This window comes from Lactuca saligna, chromosome 8, assembly GCF_052625555.1.
Source record: "Lactuca saligna cultivar CGN05327 chromosome 8, ASM5262555v1, whole genome shotgun sequence".
In the NCBI taxonomy this organism is placed as follows: Eukaryota; Viridiplantae; Streptophyta; class Magnoliopsida; order Asterales; family Asteraceae; genus Lactuca; species Lactuca saligna.
This window is the reverse complement of record NC_136424.1, coordinates 31,239,957-31,252,752: the sequence shown is the minus strand read 5'-3', so window position 1 is coordinate 31,252,752 and position 12,796 is coordinate 31,239,957.

Sequence of the window (12,796 nt, the reverse complement as noted above, 5' to 3'; positions counted from 1 at the left end):
CTGGGCCTACGGAATAACCGGTCCGCCCTGGGTATCTTGGCCTACAGCACACAGCAGGACCTGCCTCAACCCATCTCCAGTCCAAACAACCATGTGCACATAACATACAATCATATAACAGTCATAGTCAACAACCGAGCAAGCAGATCACATAGCATATCATCACCCTAACCAGGTTACCGACCTAACCGGTCACTAGCATAACATCACTCTACATATTGGGAAACGGACCTTAACTAGGTCTCCAACATATACCATCCTAGCTACCAGGATGCAGACATATCAAACAATAACATAATAACCATATCCGAATCTCAATCCAATAAAGGGTCGGCCTTGGTGCCTTAGACCCTGTTGATATAGTGAGGATAACTCACCTCGAAACTGCCGGCTGTAAGGATAAGATCCCGCTGCTCCGAACTTCGACACGAACTCCTCCACTGAACACCAAAACACTCAATTCAATATATACCCTTATTTACCAAAATACCCTTGGAAGACAACTGGTCAACCCTTGGACAAGGTTAAAGTCAACCCCTGACTGACTCTACTCGCCGAGTCAACCCCATGACTCGCTAAGTCCCCAAGTTCAGAACTTCCCTCAATCCGCGACCTGACTCGCCGAGTCCAACCACTCTGAGTCTACTCGCACCCAACTCACCGAGTCATCCCTTGACTTACCGATTCTCGACTCAACCAGAAATTATTGGGACTCTTCGACAAGACTCGCCGAGTCTAAGGCTATCTTCAACCTACTCGCCGAGTTGTTCATCCAACTCGTCGAGTTCCAGCTCATCTTCAAGTAACTCGTCGAGTCCACCCTTGTGACTCGCCGAGTACCACCGGTCTGAATCCATACAGAAACATCCCAGGCCATGCAATTGATCCAAAACATAGATCTAGCCTCATACAACCCATCCATCACGTAAAGTGGCAAACTTTACGTGAATCCATGAAGATCTAGGCATTATACACATTAGGGCTAAAGTTTGGGACAAGATAGCTTCACTACATACTCAATCATAGGGACTTTCAGGCATTCCAACCCTTCTCCATTCCAGATCTGAGGTAGCAACCTCAGATCTAACCTCTAGACTCCAAAACACCAAAAGATGTGATCTCAACATCCCCAAAAGTGAAGAATCTAGACAATAACAGCTCAAGAACAAGATTTTACCTTCAAAGGATGCCCCAATCTGCAAGGAACTCGAAACCAAGCAAAGCCCCTTACTCCACACCTTCAAACTCCCAAACTTTCTTCAACAATTACTTCTCCAAGCTCCAATCCACTCAACAATGGTGCTTCTCCACGATTTTAGGGTTTCTAGGACTCAAGGGGGTGATAAAGAGGCTGGGGAGTAAACATAATGCTCTTTATATAGGGCTCAACCCCGAGAATTAGGGTTTTCTCCATTCAGCACCTACTCGCCGAGTCCATCTTTGGACTCGCCGAGTAGGCCACTTGACACGCGACCAAAGTCGCGACCTGACTCGCCGAGTTGCCCTCCAAAACTTACACTTTTAGCCCTTCAACTCTACTCTTGCGATTCTGGGATGTTACAATTCAATCTTTCACCTCTTTCACATGTTCCAGTAAATGGTGATTTTGTGATCTTGCCCAAGAGACAACATTCGCATTCATCATCTGTTAAATATCAAATGATTCCAACATTGCATCCTTTTGGATTTGGGCTATGTGTTTCTTGTTTATGTGCATCCTTTGTGAATATCGTTTTATATTTTTTTAAAGAAATACGTGTCTCTCTTCTTAGGGGGAAAATGAAATCCCCAAAAATTTTAAACCCCTCTTTATTCTCCTACATTCGTTTCGATTTGTTCTCTAACATCTCCTCTCCTTCGTCTCCACCCCTCACCCACCTCCACTACCTCCAAACCACACCGACTCTTCAAGACTGCACGACGACGATGTACCGGCCTTAAGGAAACCGACTCGCTAACCCTCACAAAAAACGAAAATGAAAATGACCTATAATTAGGATTATTCGATCGATGCAGGTCCCGAAGGAGAGGTTGTACTTCTATCAGCAATGACGTCCTCCAACCCTCTCTTCTCATCACCACTCCCTCTGTCCCCACTCAGATCCCACGCACCGCTGCCCCTAACCTTCTCCTTCAAAGAAAGCAACGCTCGATCATTCTTCCTCTACCGGTGGTCCCACCTCCAAATCACCCGAGACTGAAATTTTTGAGGACCGACTCTCGCAGGTACGTCTATGTTATCAGATTGGAACAGGGAAGAAATCCGATGCACAGAAGAGCAAGAAGTCTGGGAAGAAATCCGATGGGAGTTCAGGATTTAGGGAAAACATGTACCTCCCACCGGTGAGAAGGGTTCGTTGGGGTTAACGAGTTTACAAAACTTGGGAAACACTTGTTTTATGAATAGTTCTCTCCAGTGTCTTGCTCATACCCCAGAGCTTGTTGATTTCTTCCTTGGAGATCACATGAAAGAAATAAACCATGATAATCCATTGTGCATGAATATATGTTCCTACTACTACTATCTAGTATTTAGTCTCTTTTTGAGTTTCTTGCTTTCAAGGGCTATTTTTTGATGATGCAAATGGTTTTCTGTCAAGACATAACATATCAGTTGGTGTTGGTCATGATTAATGAAATTAGCCCTAAATATCCAACATTATAAAAAAAGACCACTATATACTACTTTTCATTCCATAATTGTCTATAAAGTAGTGGATACACCGAATCCTACATTTAGCACTTATAAAAGTTGTTTGTTGAAATTCCAGAATCCAGATCCAAAGCCCTAGCAATCATGAATAAAGCACTAACTCATTACCTTATAAAAGGATTTATACAAGTGATTCTTGAAAAACTTTATATTACATTTTAAATTCTAGATTGGAACTACTAAGGGGCTTATAAAATTCTTACTTTTTGTTTTGAGTGTAGGAGCTTTAGATATGGTGAACTTTGGTGCTAAGAACACCATACCTATGAATTTTCAATAGAGGAATATATATGAACACAATGAACAAGTATCTATCTATCTATCTCAGTGGCATTTTTGTAAATAGTCGGTAGTTAATGTGAAAGCCTTGTTTTCTTGACTTTTCTTACTAAATCAAAAAGAAACAAGGATATAAAGTATGATCATTAGGTAGTGGAGTAGAAATGTAAAGCCTTTGATAAATTTCTTTGAGACAAAAATACCCTCATTTGTGTACAGGTGTCATTGATGCGAACCACGATGGAGGAATTACCAAAAACAGGCATCTCTTCTTTAGATGCCCCTGGAAAGCCTCTATATGATACAAATGCTATGGGTGCTCTTATAGAAGAATTAAATAGACTCATTGAGCCTACAGAAGATAGGAAGGTTAGTTTTGTAATTAATCAAACTATATTACCATTTATGAAACTCTTAAAGCAAAGGTGCTATTTATTCATTTACTTAATTGACTTAACATGGACATGACTAAATGGGTGATGTTGTCTAGTCTGGATAAAATGCTAAATGACCATTTTACCCTTTTAATTCACTAAACAACTTTCCTAAGTCCTAACTTCTATAAACTTTCCATGGTTTATTTCTTGCTTCCATCCACCATAAGGTAATGTTGTCTAATCTGTATAAAGTAGGTGATCAAAATCAAAGAGCGTTGAGTACAAAGCTGTCCCGGTATGTAGATTGGACGGGCATGAAGGTTCAATATTCCTTATTACATGTTCTTTGGATGGAACAAAATTGGTGTCTGTCTCGGTTGATCGCAGGTCAATTCTCATCCTAACTTTATGAGCCTCTTGACTCTTCATATTAAATCATTTGATATCTTATTAGTGCAGTTCTTGGAATTAAGATGAGTGATGCCATATATATATTGGCTTTTTGTAATTGGCCCAATAGATAATATCTTGAAAAGGAAAAGAACATATATATATATATATATATATATATATATATATATATATATATATATATATATATATATATATATCTTTGTTCTTTTCCTTTTCAAGATATTATCTATTGGGCCAATTACAAAAAGCCACTATATTTTGTCCACTTTTCTGGATGAACTCTGTGAATCTATTTATTCCAGTAAAACCATATAATTTTGATGATTTTTTATCACAAAGGTAAAATTTACAACAACATACCACCACCTACCACCAGTCACACCACGAGCGACCCTCTCCTAATAATAAATGACCTTTCATTGAGCCACCACACACCTGTTAACACTTTATTACTTTCTAAAATTTTCTAATTGAAATGGTTAACTAATTATTATTCGACTATTTTGTTCACGAAACCTTTAGCCTGTGTGGCAATAGATGTGTCCTTTTCAATAATAAGACAAAAGATCAAAAGAAGAAATTAGATCAAGTAAACAAACTTCTCTCTCTACTCAACATGGTGTTGACCAAGAACAACGGAAAGCCATATGCTGATGAGATTTCCAATGAACTAAAGGTGAAACTCATTATTCTTTTTTACAATGATATCTTTGCATTACTATAATTCTAACTCCACTTGTTAACTATATATGTATATATTTGCACTTGATAGAAAAGTACTAGGAAGCTTCATGAACAAACAGAAGAAATTCAATCTTTGCAGGGGTATAGTAAACAGGAAATATTTGAGCTCATAGAGCAAATGCATAAATCATATGAAGAACAGCTTAAGTGAATCATTGAAATGGTTTTCTTATTGCTAATTTATGTTTAATATTAATTTAAAATTGTAAATGGTGTTTTTATTTCTTTAAAGATTGAGTCAAGGCTGAAGGAAACAACTTCCAGACTTGAACAATAATTGGTAGAATAACAGATTGTAAGGTTGAAGGCTGGAGAGTTGGCTTTTGCTGCTCAAATGAAATCAAATGATGAGATCCGAAAGCTCAGAGAGAATCTAGAAAGGTCCCAAAATGAGACAGAGGAGCTTCGGAAGAGGGCTGAAAGTGGCAAATTTACCCTTGGTTTTCATGGAACTGGTGTTGGAGGGAGAGTTATGGAGGATTTGGTTAGAGGAGGATTTGTACAGGTGATTCTTGAAAACTATATATTGCAGTTTTTAATCTAATTCTTTATAAGGGACTCATAAAATTCTTACTTTTGCAAGGGTGTTTTGGACATTTTTTAATCTAATTCTTGAAAATGTTGGGATTTTTCATCGGGTGGTTTGGTTAAAGACAAGGTAAAAAGTAAAATTAATTAGTAACGATTTTTACATCCGGTGCTTTAATTTAATTGGGGTCTTCACTTCTTTTGTCAGGTTATTTCTTCGTGAGATTTATGATGGGCAGGTGTTTATAAAGCTCAAGAAGGGTTATGATTTTCCTGCCATGGATCCATGGGTAACCTCTCTTCTGCATATATTTCCTTTAGATGAAATGTTTATACATTTGCATATATATATATATATATATATATATATATATATATATATATATATATATATATATATATATATATATATATATATATATAGCACCATTTGGTCACTTTTTAGGGATTAGAAAATCCATGTTTTAAGTGTTTTCATGTGTTGCCTAGTTTCTGCTTTCAGGGAACAAGTGATCCTTATGTGGTTTTGCAATTGGATAGTCAGATTGTGAAAAGCAATGTTAAATGGGGGTGAGTATATTCAATGTGGTCTCATTCTCCTTGTATTTGGCTTGTGTTTTCTATGATGGAAGATGATGTGCACAAAAGTACCCACTAATTTTAATATTTATAACCTAACAAACTTATACTAACTATGCACCTATAGATAGTGTACCTAGTCAGACTATAGTATAGTTTGGGTAAGTCAGGTATCGATCACAGGGAATGGTGTTACTAATTAATCTACTTGCTATCAAATTAACCTAATTACTAACAAGTTAAAAAAGGGTTTTATCTGATTTTACAAGATCAGACGTACTTAACTCAAATTCAATCAATAAGTAAAAACACTCTTGTTTAGTTCGAACCACTTCGTCCTTATGGCTAGCTAATAATTATGGATTATCAAGTTGGTTATTATTATATTAGTAATTTAAGTCTAACTATACCAATAAGTAATTAATTCATGTAAAACTATGTATGGTCACACACAATAAAACACAGAACCAGTTATGATTATGAATATGCTATGTAAGATTTATCATGCAAACGCAATTATAGTCATAATCTACCTTCTTTAGCATAGCTAAATTTATTTACTTTAATTACTAACTAAGATTGGTCAATCCTAGCTTTAACAATTTGATGTTCACTAAATCAATAGGTAAACAAGTTCATGCAGTTAATGGTCACTAATGCTACACATAACATGAATTTAAGCTACTAAAGAAACAAACATAAGCAAGCTAGATAACGATAAATCAAACACAAGCAATTTACCAACTAAATAAACCCATGTAAAATTAAGTTGTTCATAAGTTAGAAGCTTCATCTAGCTAAACCAGAGTAGCTAGATTCAGTTGTTCATAATAGCAACTAACAAACAAACACAAACTAAATAGGCAAGCATGTTCATAAGTATCAAATAAGTAAACTAAATTATGAACCTCTACTCCTTTGGTGTTGAAAGCCTTTTTTCCGAAACTTCTCCTCTGCTAAAAATCATCTTCTAGAAACCCTCCAATCAGCCCAAAAGTCCTCAAGTCGTAATGGGCATGGGGAGGGACTCGACATGCAAATCGAGACTAGGAGTTAGTGGACACGTGTGGACTCGCCGAGTTGCCCAGGTGCACTCGACGAGTCGGGTCAAAGTTTGACCGTTGACTTTGGTTGACTTTTAGGGTTTGGTCAACAACGAGGGCCTCTGAGCCAAAGGAGGGGTAAAATGGTATTTTACCCTTCTGAGGGTGCCTAAAGAGGGCAAGTCTGGTTATGAGAGTTATATTTATGAGAGTATTACTTTATGTGATTAGGTGGAGGCTAGATCGTATTCCTACCGAGTCTGAGATTTACCGAGACATTTGAGGTGAGTCTTCTCACTATACTTTACCTTGAGTGGTAATTAGAGTTATGTGACAAGTTATTGTATGCTATTATGTGATGTGTTGTACTGCATTATTTCTATGTGGTTTGTGTCATGTGTATATCAGAGTGTATCAGAGTTAGAACCGGAATGTAACATCCCAAAAATATAGGCCAAAAATTTCATTTTTAAATACGTCATTATAAAACCAACAGTGTAATAAAACATTTGTGATATCATGTCATGTCAAAACCAAAGTAGAAATAATCAAACATGTTATCATAAAACAATATCAGAGTGTAATCCCAAAGATCTCATGTGCGGAAAACCATAGTGTGATGCGTTGCAATCAAGCCGACTCCTTTCATTTAAACACGAAGTACCTGAAACCAAAACTGAAAACCGTAAGCACGAAGCTTAGTGAGTTCCCCCATCATACCACGCACCATACAATCATATAACATACATATACTGTCAGGCATATCTGGGTGCCCGACCTACCCCTTCGGTCCTCTGGACCGGACACTGCCTAGCATATCTGGGTGCTAGCCTCCCCTTCGGTCCTCTCGACCGGATACTGCCTAGCATACCTGGGTGCTGGGCTCCCCTTTGGTCCTCTCGACCGGTAACCGGGGACTATTTCACCCCCTAACACTACCACATAAAAGCATAGCATAAACACATGAGTCATATATTACCTAGCATATCTGGGTGCTGGCCTACCCCTTCGGTCCTATCGACCGGTAAGTGGGGACTATTTCACCCCCTACTACTACCACATAATATCATATAGATATATATATCATAATCTGACTAGCATAGTTGGGTACTAATCTACCCCTTCGGCCCTATCGACCGGTAACCGGGGACTATTTCACCCCCTACTACCACTATCACATAACATCATATCACGCTAGCACATAAACATAATAGGTAGTAGCAAACATAGACAATTATCACAAAGACAATCATCTAACAACAACTCCTACTGGTGGGCCGGCATTGTGGCCGTAGACCCACCGCTACTAGAAGGTAACTCACCTCACACTGCTGAAGTCCCGCAGGCTGAACCCCAGCTATTGGTTGACAAATTCCCGAACTGTCAACACCAAAATAACATCCAATTAATAATTGGGTCCCAACACATAACCATAATACATACTTGGATAATTACTACATTACCCCAGGCTTGGCTTATTTAAGCCTAACAAGGCCCAATCCATAATCCCAAAGCCAACTAGGAAACAAAGCCCAACGCATGGCCCAATTTTCCAAATTGGGCCCAACCCCTTACATGGGACTTACCCTAGGCCTATTAAATTATTTTAGTCCATATAATTATTCTTGGGTGGCCCATTAATAATCCAATCATCAAGGCCCAATAGAAAGGCCCAACAATAAACCCAAGTGAAGTTAGGGTTTCACATAAAATGCCGATTAGGGTTAAGTTTCCTACTTAACCCATTAAGGAATTATTCCTTTAAGGACTTAATCCATTAAGTCCATTATTCTAAATAAGTCATATGGTGTGATTGGACTTAATCACACAATTCCATTCCAATGGCCTAAATGTGGGCCCCAACAAGTCAAAGCCCATAATCCCAAATTAGAGTTTTCACATGAAATGATGATTAAGGTTCAATGTTTCTTTCATAACCCATTAAGAACTTAATCCATTAAGTCCATTATGCCTTACGCTAGTTTGCCAATGATTATTAATTATTATTTAAGATTTAACAATTAATTCTCGTGTGTGTCCCAAACAATTTCCACAAATTAGGGTTTTATTTGCATTATGGTTTTCCCAACCAAATATTAGTCCCTTTATCAACTTTTTGGGCTTTTAGGTCCATTAGGGATTTATTGGGCCTACTAGGCCTACTAGAATGTCATTAAGCCCACTAGGGTTTTATTGGGTCAATTAGAGTCCATTAGACTCATTAGGGTTTTCACTAACCCCATTTGGATACATTGGGCCCATTAGCCTAACAAGGCCCATTAGGGTTTCAAGCACCTCAAACAAATCACACTTGACGAGGCAAGACACACCGGCACCCGACACGGCGGCCGGTGGCGGCAGCTACCACCCTAAGGTGGTGGTTTGAGTTTCTTTCACATTATTCCATTTCCAATTACATGTTACAATGCTAAAACTCGAAATAAACACAAACACTAAACAACATAAACACACACACAACCACCCTATGGTGGCCGGTGGTGGTAGAAGATAGCAGCTACCGGCAGTGATTTCTTGTGGTTTCCAAACAAGCACACACACACCAACCAGCAACCCTTGCTCAGAAAACGAACCCAACACCCACCTGTAGTGGGTGGCGACGGCGACAGCACAGGAAACGGGCGACAGCAGCGACCATACACGGCAACAACATCGTTGTCTGCGTCAGCCACCATGGCCGGCGGCCATGGAGGTTCTTCATGGGCTCCAATCGACAGAAAGTCACACACACCCACGCAACTACATCACAACCCACGATCCAACCTCTGTTTCACGGTAGTGACGACCCAAAATGCTTTCAAGAAGATGGGAGGAGGAGAATGGCGACGGCGGTGCTGTGGAACGCACAACGGCGCCAACAGGTGGCGATTAGCGGCGACGACGCATCCCAGCGTCGATCGACTCGGAAGAAGAAGTGGGCAACGATTCAAAATCAACAATAGCAGTCACGGTCTCGGTCTTCAAGCATGTCATCATCGGTAAAAGAGTAGTCGTGGTGGTTGCTCGGTGAAGGGAACGGCAGCCGGTCAAGGAAGGAATAAGGAGGGTGACGGCTGAATATTTTCTTTAGGGTTAGGGTTCCTTACACTTATATACCCGACTCCATAACCAAGTTGCCATAATGGCAGAATTGGTCCCTCCCCATAAGATTTCTTCACATTTAATCTAATATTTACCCTTTTACCCTGGATTTGAAAATCTTCTTCAATTTAATATGATAATTACCTTTTTAACCCAGTCCGTGGAAATTCCCTTACAAATTAAGTCTCATAAACTACCAAACAACCCTCAATATCTTAATTATGACATAATCAACCCTTCCACCTCATTTCCTTTTAAATTAAGTTCAAATAATTACCACGGAGCCCCTGTCTTCATAAATATTATAAAATGAGTCCCAAACTCACGTTTTTAGCCCCCAACTTCTAAAAATATGGCAATTACTCCTCGAACCCAACACCCCGCATATATAATTATTTATTTTAGGGCTACTATTTGCTCTTTTTATTTATTTATTTATTGATTTAATAAATAAACCAGGCTTTACACGGAATGTTCACAGAGTTAGGACCAGAGGGTCCACAGAGTTAGGGCCCACGGGCCCACAAAGTTATAGTCTCGAGTGGCTAGTATGTGTTATGTATGGTATTTTGGGGAACTCATTAAGCTTTATGCTTACAGTGTTATGTGTTATGTGTTTCAGGTACTAGTGATGATCGCGGGAAGGCGCCGACATGATTCGTACACACGCATGGGTTTTTATGTATTTTGATATTAGGAAATATTTTGTGAAACAAAGTTATGATACAATGGGGTTTTATTGATAAATGTGTTTAAAAATGTGAAAATTTTGTTTTAAATTTTACGGTCTTACACTCCACCCCCGAACATTTCCACCGTTCCGGGTTTAGGGTGTGACAACTTATAGTGCTGGTCATGGTCAGGACTGAATTGATGTGTTCGATTAGTAGTTCTTTGACATTACAAATCATAAATCAGGAAACAAAGTTTTGGACAATGAGAATGATTATGTTCCATGTCTCATGTCCACATGATATATTGCAGAAAGGATGATTATTTGGTCACTTATCTTAGGACACGTAACTTACTAGGTCAGAGTTCGGTAACGGCTTTGAGAGCTAAATTTGGTTATCGATTTAGAATTTATACTGACAACTATAGTTATTAGACTTATCCAAGTGGCGGACTGTTGGATTAGGTGTCTAAGCCCATAACTATAATTAGTATATACTTAAATTGATAATAACATTGTTCTTTTGGGTTACCCTCAAGACTAGCAACTAGACATAATGATTTTACTAGACATGATGATTTTGGAGAAAGAGGTTTATTTATTATTTGATTAATAAATTGAAATAAATAATTTGTTAATATATTATGAGAATACTATATTAATTAGAAATACTAATATTTAATCACGAACTGATTAGAATTAATTTTGGAATTAAAAGAATTAACTAAAAGTGTATGAATTGAATTGTAATTGTTCAATAGTTGAGCAAGAGGAAATCTAGAATCCTCAATAGGCTATGAACGATTTTTCTTGTGCCTTAGGGTTTCTAGAATGGTCTCTAATTAACCGGTTTAAGATAATCTTGGACTTGGCCTTATCTAGGGTTTCCTATCTACACTATAAATAGGGACATAAGCCTACAATTTTCGGCCACTTGTTCCCAAGAGAGATCCAGCCGAAAATATGAAGCCTCCCTCCTTCTCCATAATCTTCTTCCATTGCTAGTGTTGGGTGTGGGCCATTAGAGCAGTGACACTTGCTCTCAAAGTCTCAACAACACAAAGGATTTGCATTGTTCTTGCTATATAACAATCAAATGTATGTTTTATAACCCTAATTCTGTATTTTGATTATATACTAGTGTTTTGGGGTTTCTACATTGTTGTTCATATTGTATGTTCAATTAGAGAAAATGTAGATCAAATTTCGGGTTGCATGCATACATAAGATTTTTTGTTATGTTCAAAACTCATCACATCCTCTAATGCATTGCACTATGCCTCTAATGTGTTGATACTTATTACCAGTTCATTGTACTGTGCCTCCAATGTATTCATACTTTTTAGCAGTTTATGTATGATGGCTTTAGCCATAACAAACATAGGCGGACTCAACCCACAAACATATTCCTTCATAGGGTAACATGATTCACTGATGCCCATGATGTTTCCACAACTACAGACTTTCCACAAAAACAAATCATCATTGCATATTGTAGAGATCAAGAGGTAGAAAGAGGAGAATAATGAAATTAGGAATGATCATCACCGAGGTGATTAGGGGCAAGTATTTAAAGGATGAAGCAAGTTTTTTACTTTGCAAAAATGGTCCCCATAGAGAAAATGACATATTTGTCTTACACGGGGGGCACATAAAGGAGTTAACCATAACAAAATAATGCAAGTTAACTATGGGGACCATATTCATATAGAAAGATGATTAAAACGACCATTAATCTAAGTTTTGAAAGGTTAGGATCTGTTTTTGGAAAAAAAATATATACCACATGAACCATTTTGCAGTTCTGTCTAAAATAAGTCAAATCTTGGCTGGATCTTAAGGTTGACGATCTATTTTAAGGACCAGCTTAACCGGTTTTTTTACCATGTCTAAATATGATCACATACCATTTTTTAAAAATTGGACTATGTACAAATTTATTGCAACCACCTAATTTACTCTAAAAGATATGACAAAAAAAACTTAGTGTTATTAGTGTGAAGTGTTGGTTATTTTGATAACTAAAACATAAAACGCGGAAGCATAATCTTGGATCTTTAATCTCAAATTTGATTAAAAGAAAACTTGAACACTAAAGAACGATTACATACCTGATTTCATTATAATATTCAGATCTGAAGAACTAGGGTTGGGTTTTCCAGTTGATCTCAAGAGCTCTCTGTAAAATCCTCAGCAAACCCTAAACGAATTTATATTTGTATTTTGTGTGTTTTGATTGCTCCTATCACATGTATATATAGATGGAGATATACCCTAATGTGAGAGATGGAAGGGATTTTGTGGATCTTGAGTCAAACCGGGAACTCAACCCACAAGGTAAGTTAAT